We start from the raw sequence: 9,746 nt of genomic DNA on the forward strand, positions 1-9,746 counted from the left end.
ACTTTCTTTTCCTGCGGTTTGCTAAGGATCAGCCACTGACCTACATCTTACTTAGCCCTACCATGCTTTCTTTTAAGTAATAAAACAAAACAAAGCAAAAAAAAAAAAATGCCAATCCACATAGAGCCTTTCAATACTTTACCTACAGGAAATGCTCAACTAGCAGCTGGTGAAAGGAACATGGCCATTTGAAGAGCAAAAAGAAGAGCATACAGAAATGAATGAACTCACTGCTGTTTTTAAAATGGGGATGGGGGTGATGGGAGTACAGGACAGTGTGAGCACTTGTTCTGTAAAAGCTGAACCCTGACTTCAGCCCTCTGTAATGCATGTGTGCACACACAGGCACACATACACACACACTCTAAGGCAAATGTTCAAAGACAAATGATGTCCGTGAACCCTAGGTGATAGGAAGGAACAAAGCTGACTTTGGACCCTAAGTCCTGGGTTCCATTCCTGGTTTGACTCTTTTTTTGGTTAAGTGACATGACTCTTGAATTGTACAAAGGGGATGACTACATCCATTTTCCAAGACTGATGACCACTAAAAATAAGTCAAGCGTGCACTTAGGAAGATGCTGGGCATATAGTAGGTGTTTTCATATGTAGTGATTCAACCTAGGGACATTTAAGTGCAACTTTGAAAAATGAGTAGAAATTTAGTAGTCTGGAAAAAAGTCTAAAGTAGAGAATATCTACTTGAAAAGTTATTACAATTGGGTTACTTGTACAAAGGAAACCTTGGGTAATTAGAATTTTCATGAAAATGGTTCAGGAGAGTCTTTCAGTAGCCCTTTAATATAGCTAAGAGGCAGTTCAAAGACCTGGTTTTCCTCTGTTGTTTTGTTTCTCTGTTTGATTTATTTCTTTTAACTTCTTATGGCCTTTAATAATCCTCCTCTTCCTCTTCTTTTACAGTGCTGGAATCTAACAAGAGCCTCAGGCACAGCAGTAAGGGTTCTATAAATGAGCTACATCCCAGTCTCTTTGTTATTATTTTAGCCTTAAAAGATAGATTCTATTATGAGGATCATGGTTATTTTTCCAAGACGGTCTTAGAATAAAATCTGGGAAACCGGAAGAACAGCTTAGTGGACAAGAGAATTTGTCGCACAAGCATGAAGACCTGATTTTGGACCCCAGACCCCATGTTTGAAAAAACAAAACAAAACCTGGCATAGCTTTATATGTGTCTATAACTCCAGTGCTGGGTGAGTTGGGGGAAGAGGATCACTGGGGCTTGCTGGCCACCAGCCTAGCTTCAAGAGCAGGGAGAGAACCCTATCTCAGTGGGCTCCCAAGCGCTCTCTCTCTCTCTCTCTCCACACACACACAGAGAGAGAGAGAGAAATAGAGAGACTGTAAGAATATAGCTCTTCCAAATTTAGCACAGTCGCATATTTTTATTTTTACATGTGTATGTGAGATATACATGAACATGTATGTTCACATGCATGCGGTTGACATTTGTGTTTTCCTTAGTTGCTCTCCACTTTGTTTTTTGAGGCAGTGTCACTTGCTAAACCCAAAGCTCACCAAAGCTCTCTAGTGTAGTTAGCCAGCTTGTTTCACAGGTCCACTGCCTCTACCTCCTCAATGTTGGCATTACCGTTGGCTGCGTGTCTACTCACTTTCCTGTGAGTTCTGAGGATTCCAACTCTGGTCCTGATGGTGGATACCATCAACCCTGATGACTTGAACTTAATCTCAGGACCCACGTGGTTGGCAGGAGAGAACCGACTCTTGAAACTTGTTATCTGACGTCTATATTCTATCACATGTACGCCCCTGAGTCAGACAAATAAATAAATGTAATTTAATTTTTTATGAAAGCGAGGAGAGTCATTAGTCCCACCAGGACACTATTTAAAACAAACAAACACCAACGGCATTTGCTTTGTAGATTGGTAGATACCTCTCCTGCATTTATGAGTGAAAATGAGGATCCATTTAGCCATTAACTCTTCAGCCACCCATGCATAGAGTCAAATTTAAGAGTAGCAGTAAAACTGAGAACTATCTTTGGAGGATTTCACTTTAAACCGGGAGCTGAGAGATGGCTCAGCTGTTAAGAGTGATTGCTGCTCCTCTTGCTACTTTTCTATTGTTGAGAAGAGACATAATGACAAGGCAACTTATAAAGGAAATATTTTAATTGGGCTTACAGTTTCAGAAGGTGAGTCTATGATCATTACAGTGGGAAGCATGGCAGCAGGTGAGCAGGCATGGAGTAGTAGGTGAGAACTTACATCTTGTTTGCAAGTTCAAGGGACAGTTAGAATTAACTGGAAACCTCCAAACTCACCCTCCCTGACATACCTCCTCCAACAAGGCAACACCACCTAATTCTGGCCCATGTAGTTGTATGCAGTCACTAGTCCTTTAATGACCATGTGAGCTTAGTAAAAGCAACGCAGTGTTAAGCAAACAACCAAACCAGAGGTTCAAAATTTTAAAGACTTACTCAGAATGGACTCAAATCTAGGTTTTCCAATCCCATAAATTCCACGTGATTTTCATTTCACTGCCTGTTTTCCCCAAAAGCCCATTGGCTGGTCATCACACTCTTACAAATTATGGGAACGAAGCCAATGCTGTGAAGGTTATGTCAATGTTGTCTTAAGAACACTGTTTCCTACATGACATGATAGGTGGGGTCTGCAAGTGAGACCCAGCCATGCATACTGGACAGAACTGGACTGGTTTTAGGTGGTTCAACCTTGCTAGTGTACAATTGTTTATTTTTATGAAATGTTTCTCTCTTACAGGAAATGGACAGTCCCAAGATGATTAATGAGAAAGCTGATATCAATGAGAAAAATCAGCTTCCTAATTTTAAATTCTAGTATGATACTCAACTACCCAACCCACAATTCCGAAAGAGGCCTCCTCCTCATCTTGTGTTCCACAGGGCCAGGAAGTGCAGAGCTGAGCAAGGGTCAGATGATGATAGCTAAGGTCTATCCTATGCTGTGTTCTCCCCTCCTCCAAAATGCGAGAGAAGGGAAGGGGCTGGATTATATATGAAATTCTTTTCAAACAGAGAAGTCATTTTCCCTTTGGGCAGAGAAAGCGAGGCAGTTGGGAGAAGCCAGGAGTCCCCTGCGGTGGGAAAGCACGTCTAACCTGCAACTGAATGTCTAACCTGCAACTGAACGCAGGTGAGACACTTAGGGCCTGACAGAGTTAGTGTTTGATTAGTGGATGCTGTTTTAATTAGAACTCTGCAGGCTCCTTTCTAGTTTCAGAGCCTCCGTTAATTGTGTGACTGGGGCAAGAGAACACATCTGTCTTGTTCATTGCTGAATCTTTAGACCAAGATTAGTACCTTGCAAATTATTAGTGCTAGTCTTTTGCAGGTGATGATCAAATCCTAAGATCTCAGGACAGTTAAGCTTCTTCTAGGTTCCAATGATCTAATCCTGAATCTACTACAAGTCTGAGAGTTTGTTTTGGTTCTGAAATCAGACAAAAGTGCTTGCAGCCACTTTAGCACTTAGTGTTACGTATTGAACCCCAATATTCAAAAAGGCCAGTTCACTTAGAACAGCAATATGTAATTCTCCAATAATGTTAGTGCTAGTTAATTTTTCTCTTTTCCACACATGCTGGTCAATTATGTTAAGAGCAACAGTACTTGTTTCCTTCCCTTTTATGTGTTTTTAGACATTTAATTTGGGGTAATAAAAAGGGTGTGTGTGTGTGTGGTGTGTACCTGTGTGTGTACTAAGTGTCCCCACTGACATTACACCTGAATCTTCTATTTTAACATTTTAGTATTTTTAGGGGACAAATTCAGTGTTGTTATGCATTCCCATTGCTTTGGAAAACAAGCTCTTTCCTACCTAAAAGCAAAACTTTCCCCCAGTTCTTACCATATCAGGACAGAGAAAATAGTCTCAGATTGTCATGTGGTTGGGGCACAAAACTAATGAGTTGCACTTCTGAAGGTGCCTTTGTATGACATCATCATATTAAGCACTTGCTACATTAATCATAGCACCCGCCATCCCATCAGTCAGCCAACGGGCTAATATACTCCAGACACTCCAGAAGATAGCCTGCATAAGCCAGTGGGCTGTAGAAGATTTTTATCAGAAAATATAAAAATTTACATTGGACGACAAAAATGAAGTCTAAAGACACACAAATACTTTTAAAACCAAGTAAGTTTTAAAAAATAGAGGTGTAATACAAAAACATAAATAAATAAAACCATCTTAAGCAGTTCAAAAGGCACTCTGAGAAACATTTCATTTGGGTAACGACTTCAGCAATTCTCAAATGAAGGTTTCTTCCAGACTCAGAAGTCCATTGTGTCTTGCTGTTTCAGTCTGGAATCCACAAGATTCTCTACTTAGTGTCTGATTTATTTTCCTGTTAAACAGGAACTTGGAATTTGAACTTTGCTCTCCAAAAGCCAAAGGCCAACTAATTTGGGAGACGACTCTCAAAATCAATGATGGTTCCTTCTACTTTCATTAGCTCTGTCTACAGTGATTAAAGGATCTGATTTCCAGATAAGCAGTGATCCTGATGGCTATTTTTACAAATCACATTAATTTCGATACTCAGATCTGAGCACTGTCGGCATTCCTCAGGCAAGTCTGGATTCATGCAGCATTCCAACCAAGAGTGCTTTTCAAGTTTCCAACAAAATCCTGTCCAGATGAGTGATGATACCTTTATTGCAGTAGCCTCAAGGTGTGGAAGTTGTTTCCTATGGCCTTGGTATAGCCCAGCCCCTCCATTTGTTTGAAACATCTGCAAATACTTTGTTCTTTTCAGAGACATCTGACCATCGAGAGGCTGCCATCTGGACTACTTCCTTTTTCCTTATTGCTCACTTAAAGCATGGAAGCTCCGTTAGTTCTGAATGGTTTTCTCTTCCACTAACTTATTAATTGATTCTCTCAAGCCATTATCACTCACAGGATGGTACTGGGAAAGCAAACAACAGTCACAGTCTCTGTCCTCAAACAAGGACCAACCTATTGCAGGCTGTATTTGTCTCAATGTGATGAATTATATGTATTTACTCTTAGTAATAAATCATATTCAAAAGCATCTTTTATGTATGGAGCTCTACGACTGTTTTAAATTCTTCCATATCTCTTATTTTTGGTATTCATAAGATTTATAGAAGATTTCACTCAAACTCTTTATCTCATTTCAAATTTTTAAAACTACCTAACATCGAAAGCAACATTCTATAAAGGCTCTTGTAAATGATAATCATTAACTTTTAAAATTCCATGGGAAATCAGGAGTAGTGGCTTATATCTGTAACATCTGCCTTGAGGAGGCTGAGGCAGGGGAAGTGCCAGGAATTCAAGGCTTGGGTTATGTAGCAAGACCTAGTTTAAAAGGTAGGGATGGAGAAATGGCTTAGTGGTTAAGAGCTTTGGCTGCTCTTGCAGAGGACCAGGGCTTGGTTCCTAGCACCTTCACTGTAGTCTACACTCAGTTCCAAGTAGATCTGATGCCCTCTTCTGGTCCCTGTGGGTACTAGGCAAGCACATGGTACACATATGTACAAGCAGACAGACACTTATACATATAAATAAATTTTAAAAAATGAAAATAAAAGCATTTCTTAGGAATCTTCGCTTGATAAGCAAACGGTGCACAGTGTAATGGAGCAATCAGAGCCCTTCATGTGCTTTATTTGCTCTAGGCCTAAATGTCAAATTACAAAACTGACTACTTAATTACCTTTGGGAACTATTTTTTTTTAAAGATGTTAATTCAGTTGGATAATTTTATGCTCTCATAACATGACATTAATTCCACATATTTTATATATTTATATATTTGTATTATGCACATATTTTAATAAGTCACATAGAAACTCTTCTTTTATGATAATTAAATCATACGGAAAATCAAATTAACTCTGTTCCTGGAGTTGCTAAGCAATAAATTAAACTTTCAAAAAAGTAGGAGATTAAAGGTGCATTTGGGGTGTGGCCCATCCAGAAAAGATTGCAGTCCCACACTGTCCTGTTGGGGCTCACTGACTTCTTGTCCTTCCTGCAGAAGTTTAGACTAATCAGGTCACTACATCCTGACACAATAGTCTCTGCCACTCATTGTTTGGGCTGTGATGCAATGTCAATAGACTTCAGAGATGTAGCAACAGGAAAAAGAAAATACTTTAAACTTAAGGCTATCCCAGGGTGTGGCAGGACTTGTATCATGCACAGATAAAATCATCAGATTACAGATCTTACCAAGTAGTTCAGCCAAATGATTGAGCCACACTGACTATCATTCCCCAGTGCAATGCAAGGCTGAGACGATGGATTGGTAGCTAAGGCTCTTCTAGTTTGCCCCTTCATTGCTTCTTATTGAACATTCTACACATATTGTCTTGCCTTGGCTGCAATTCATAATGAGACCTTGGAAGGTGACATCGTTCGATGCACAGCTCCATCAGCCTGGGCCCCTGCACATTTCCAGTTCTGATGACTTCGCCCCTCTTTGCAGAGCAATACTATTAAATGCAATTGGGAACTAAATACAAATCAACCTTGTTCTGTTCCTGAGGACAAATCACTCTGCTGCAAGCTTCGAGGTGCCTTTGTTCACATTATTGAGAGAGATTTCCCTTCTCCGGAGGATGGAAAGTACACGTCTTGTCAGATTACTCCAGGGTTGGAGTTCAGTTCCTGCTTACCTCCTCTCCAGGTGTAATGCAATCAGAAATGTGACCAACAGTATAGGATCCTGGCCGTACAGTGAGGCAGAGGACATTAAGAACAATTAGGGGAGCTGTGAAGAGAAGAAAGACGGATGGTATTGTGTGCTTTTGCCTTGTATTTTAGGTTTGAGTTTGAACCCAAAGCTCCCCACATGCAATGCAAGTGTTTTTCCAGTGAGCCAAATCCCAGCCCTGCTTCATGATTTTCTAAATGGAAGAGCTTTATTAAAGTCTGGTATCTGCTTTCTGATCTCAGTTAAAATTGGCTAACTGCATTGTCTGAAACTTCCATTCCATTTCAGAAAGCTCTTCTCTGTTGACCGTCCTTTTCTTCTCAAAGGTCCTCTACCAAGAGCTTTAAACAAGACAAGATTTTTTTGCCATTACACAAAGACGTGTGCAAGGCATTAGTATTCCTAACGTGCTTTGCATTTAAATAGAGACCATTTACACATTAAGCAATCGGTTTTGTCTGCACGTTGCCCAACTAAACAATACCTCACACAGTCAGTCTCCATGGACTTAATACATTTCTAATCCTCGGGCATGCAGCAGCAGAAAAGTATATCAAGGTCTTTTGCCTTTTAGATTCTATGAATCAAAAGACCGATCAAAAATTTGACTGTAAGTCATACAGTTTCTTATTTCATGTCAGTGCTTGATAAATCCTATACAAATAAAATTGGCAACACAGTTTTAAACACTATACTTTTGTAGGTTTTTTTTTTTTTCGAACAGTTTGTAATAATTGAATATATACCTTTTTCCTATAAACATCTCAAAGCACCCGCGGTAGGAAATAGTTGCCCCCTCCATGGAATGTTGGGAATCTTATATACACTTTACCAGAGAGGCATGATTCACTTACTTTACTACAGAGCTGAAATCATCAAAGGGTATCCCCTACCCATTCATTCATTCATTCAAGATTTTATTTTGATGCTGTGTGCTAGGCACTTAGTTCATCTTTACTGAAGTCGCATTAAGTGAACGTTACATCTGCTGAAGAGTCTTAAAAAACTCCAGGTTGCGATTTTTCATGGTGTTTAATCCTACTTCATAACTGACTGACCTACCAGTGAACTGCTGGTATACTAAGATGCCTGAAGTACAAAACTCAGACAGATACACTACTTATTCTATGTATAGATGGTAGTCACATGTCTATAACATAAGGCATTCTTGACGTTTTCCTGGCGTAAATGCTAGCGTTTTAAAATGCCTAATTAGAAGTTTCCGCCACGTATTGTTGAGCCTGCACAAGATGTTCAAGACCGTGAAAAGCTGAATGTAATGGCCTTGTTAGTTAGAAGCTAGAATTTTTCCCCAGTTCATTGTTCTTTTAAGTAATCCGTTTGTGCCCATACGCTTAACTGAATTCATAATTATTTCCTTTGCTAAACCAGAAGTCCAGACTTGAGCGCATAAATTAAATTTCACGCACACATACGAAAGACTGCTTAGCGAAATAGTATAAACAAATTAAAGGCCCCTTTTAATGATCTTTGATTTTTCACGATAGTAGTCTTTGAAGTTACCTACTAGGCACAGTGGTTTTCAGTGTGTCTAGAAAGCTGCCTAATAGAATCCAGCCTGCTAACTCTGCAGGTTCCACTTTGTGTGGTTTTCTCCCCCACACCACTCCCTTGGAATAGTTCTGACGCCTCAGCAGGCCCGAGCCTGGAAGGGGCAGGACCACCCTAGCTCCTGCCACCCGAATCCCGTGGGGCAGCCGTGGCCACCCGGGCAGAGTCTGCGCCGGGTCGGGCGGTGGCTGCGTGACTGGCTGCACTCTCCACCCCGACGCTGTGGTTATGCAAACTGATCTCATCGTTGTTGCTCACGACACGCGCTTCCCGTCGCCTGCACGCCCCTGGGTCTCGGAGCAGAGAGCCAGGGCTGCAGATAAACCGGATCGGGTCGCCACGACCTCCCTCGATTCCCTTTGTCATTCTTTAAGTTACCTCCATCCCGCCCCAAAGGTCACAAGGACAGAAACTTCCCCGCCCGATCCTTGAGCACTGGCGTCCTCAGCCCCTCCCCCTGCCCCCTGCACTTGCACAGCGGCCACCCTGTCCCAGGTCTGCAGGAGCTCCTCCGGGGTTCAGGGTCCGTCTTCCCTGCCCGCTCTGCCCTTGTCGCCGACTGGCGTGTGCCTTGCAACTTCCGAGCCGGAAACTTCCCGGCCAGCCAAGGAGCAGGGCACCCCCTCCGGCTAGGGAAGGCGTCCGGAATGGGATTCCTCCGCGGATTACGCGGCGCCAACGGCACGCAAGGGCAGCCTGGGGGGCCAGGAAGCCCCGGGAGCGCACGCGAGCGGCGGCGGGAGGCCTCGGCTTGCGTGACCCGCGGGCTCCCAGCCGCACGCACTTCGTGCTGGGGGCACAGGTGCTGCAGGGCGGAGCCCGCCGTCCACTTTACAACCCCGGGACCGCAGTCACGCTAGGTTTGTGGGTGGGGAAGCCAGTTCACCATGCCTCCGTGTTATCTGAACACCGGTAACCTGGGCAGTAAAACCTGCTCAGCCTTAATCCAATCGGGAGCCGTAGCTGCTCTGTCAATAGCTATAAACCGTAGAAACTTTCTAAGGAATGGGTTAGGCCCAGAGGCATAGCTCACAAGTGCTAGTCCCGAGACGTGCTGACAAAGGAAGCAGAGCAAGGCAGAGGCGTTGGGATGCACGTTTTGCTCGTTCTGGGCAAAGCCTCATTTCAGAAAACAGTCGTGATCCTTTGCTCTTATTTCGCCCAGAAGCACCCCCACCCACCCTCCTCCGCGCGCCCATTGCCATAACTGGAGACCTCTTTATTGTGATGACTCAAAAGCTCAAAGGAAATTAAGGGAACACACAGGTTTTAGGACTGCTGAAACTAAGTAAACTCTTAGGCAAAATTATGTGACCAAAAAGTGTTTTTCATGCAGCTGTCTATTTATGGGGATTTGAAGATAAATCAATTTCGGAAGGAAAAATTTGACACCCAGTTTAACATAAAACCACTCCATTAAAGCGATAACTTGGAAAACCCTACACCAGTCTCCT

General features: G+C 42.4%; 1 long non-coding RNA gene across 1 annotated transcript; it reads right to left on the reverse strand.

Moving 5' to 3' along the window:
* Nucleotides 1-4,154: 4,154 nt before the first annotated feature.
* Nucleotides 4,155-9,204, reverse strand: LOC143442000 (uncharacterized). The gene is made up of 2 exons (XR_013109851.1): nt 7,575-9,204; nt 4,155-6,777 (listed from the first exon to the last, which is right to left on the reverse strand). It is a non-coding gene; the product is annotated as an uncharacterized LOC143442000 (long non-coding RNA).
* Between the last annotated feature and the right edge of the window lie 542 nt (nt 9,205-9,746).

Source organism: Arvicanthis niloticus, chromosome 4 (genome assembly GCF_011762505.2).
Source record: "Arvicanthis niloticus isolate mArvNil1 chromosome 4, mArvNil1.pat.X, whole genome shotgun sequence".
Lineage (NCBI taxonomy): Eukaryota > Metazoa > Chordata > Mammalia > Rodentia > Muridae > Arvicanthis > Arvicanthis niloticus.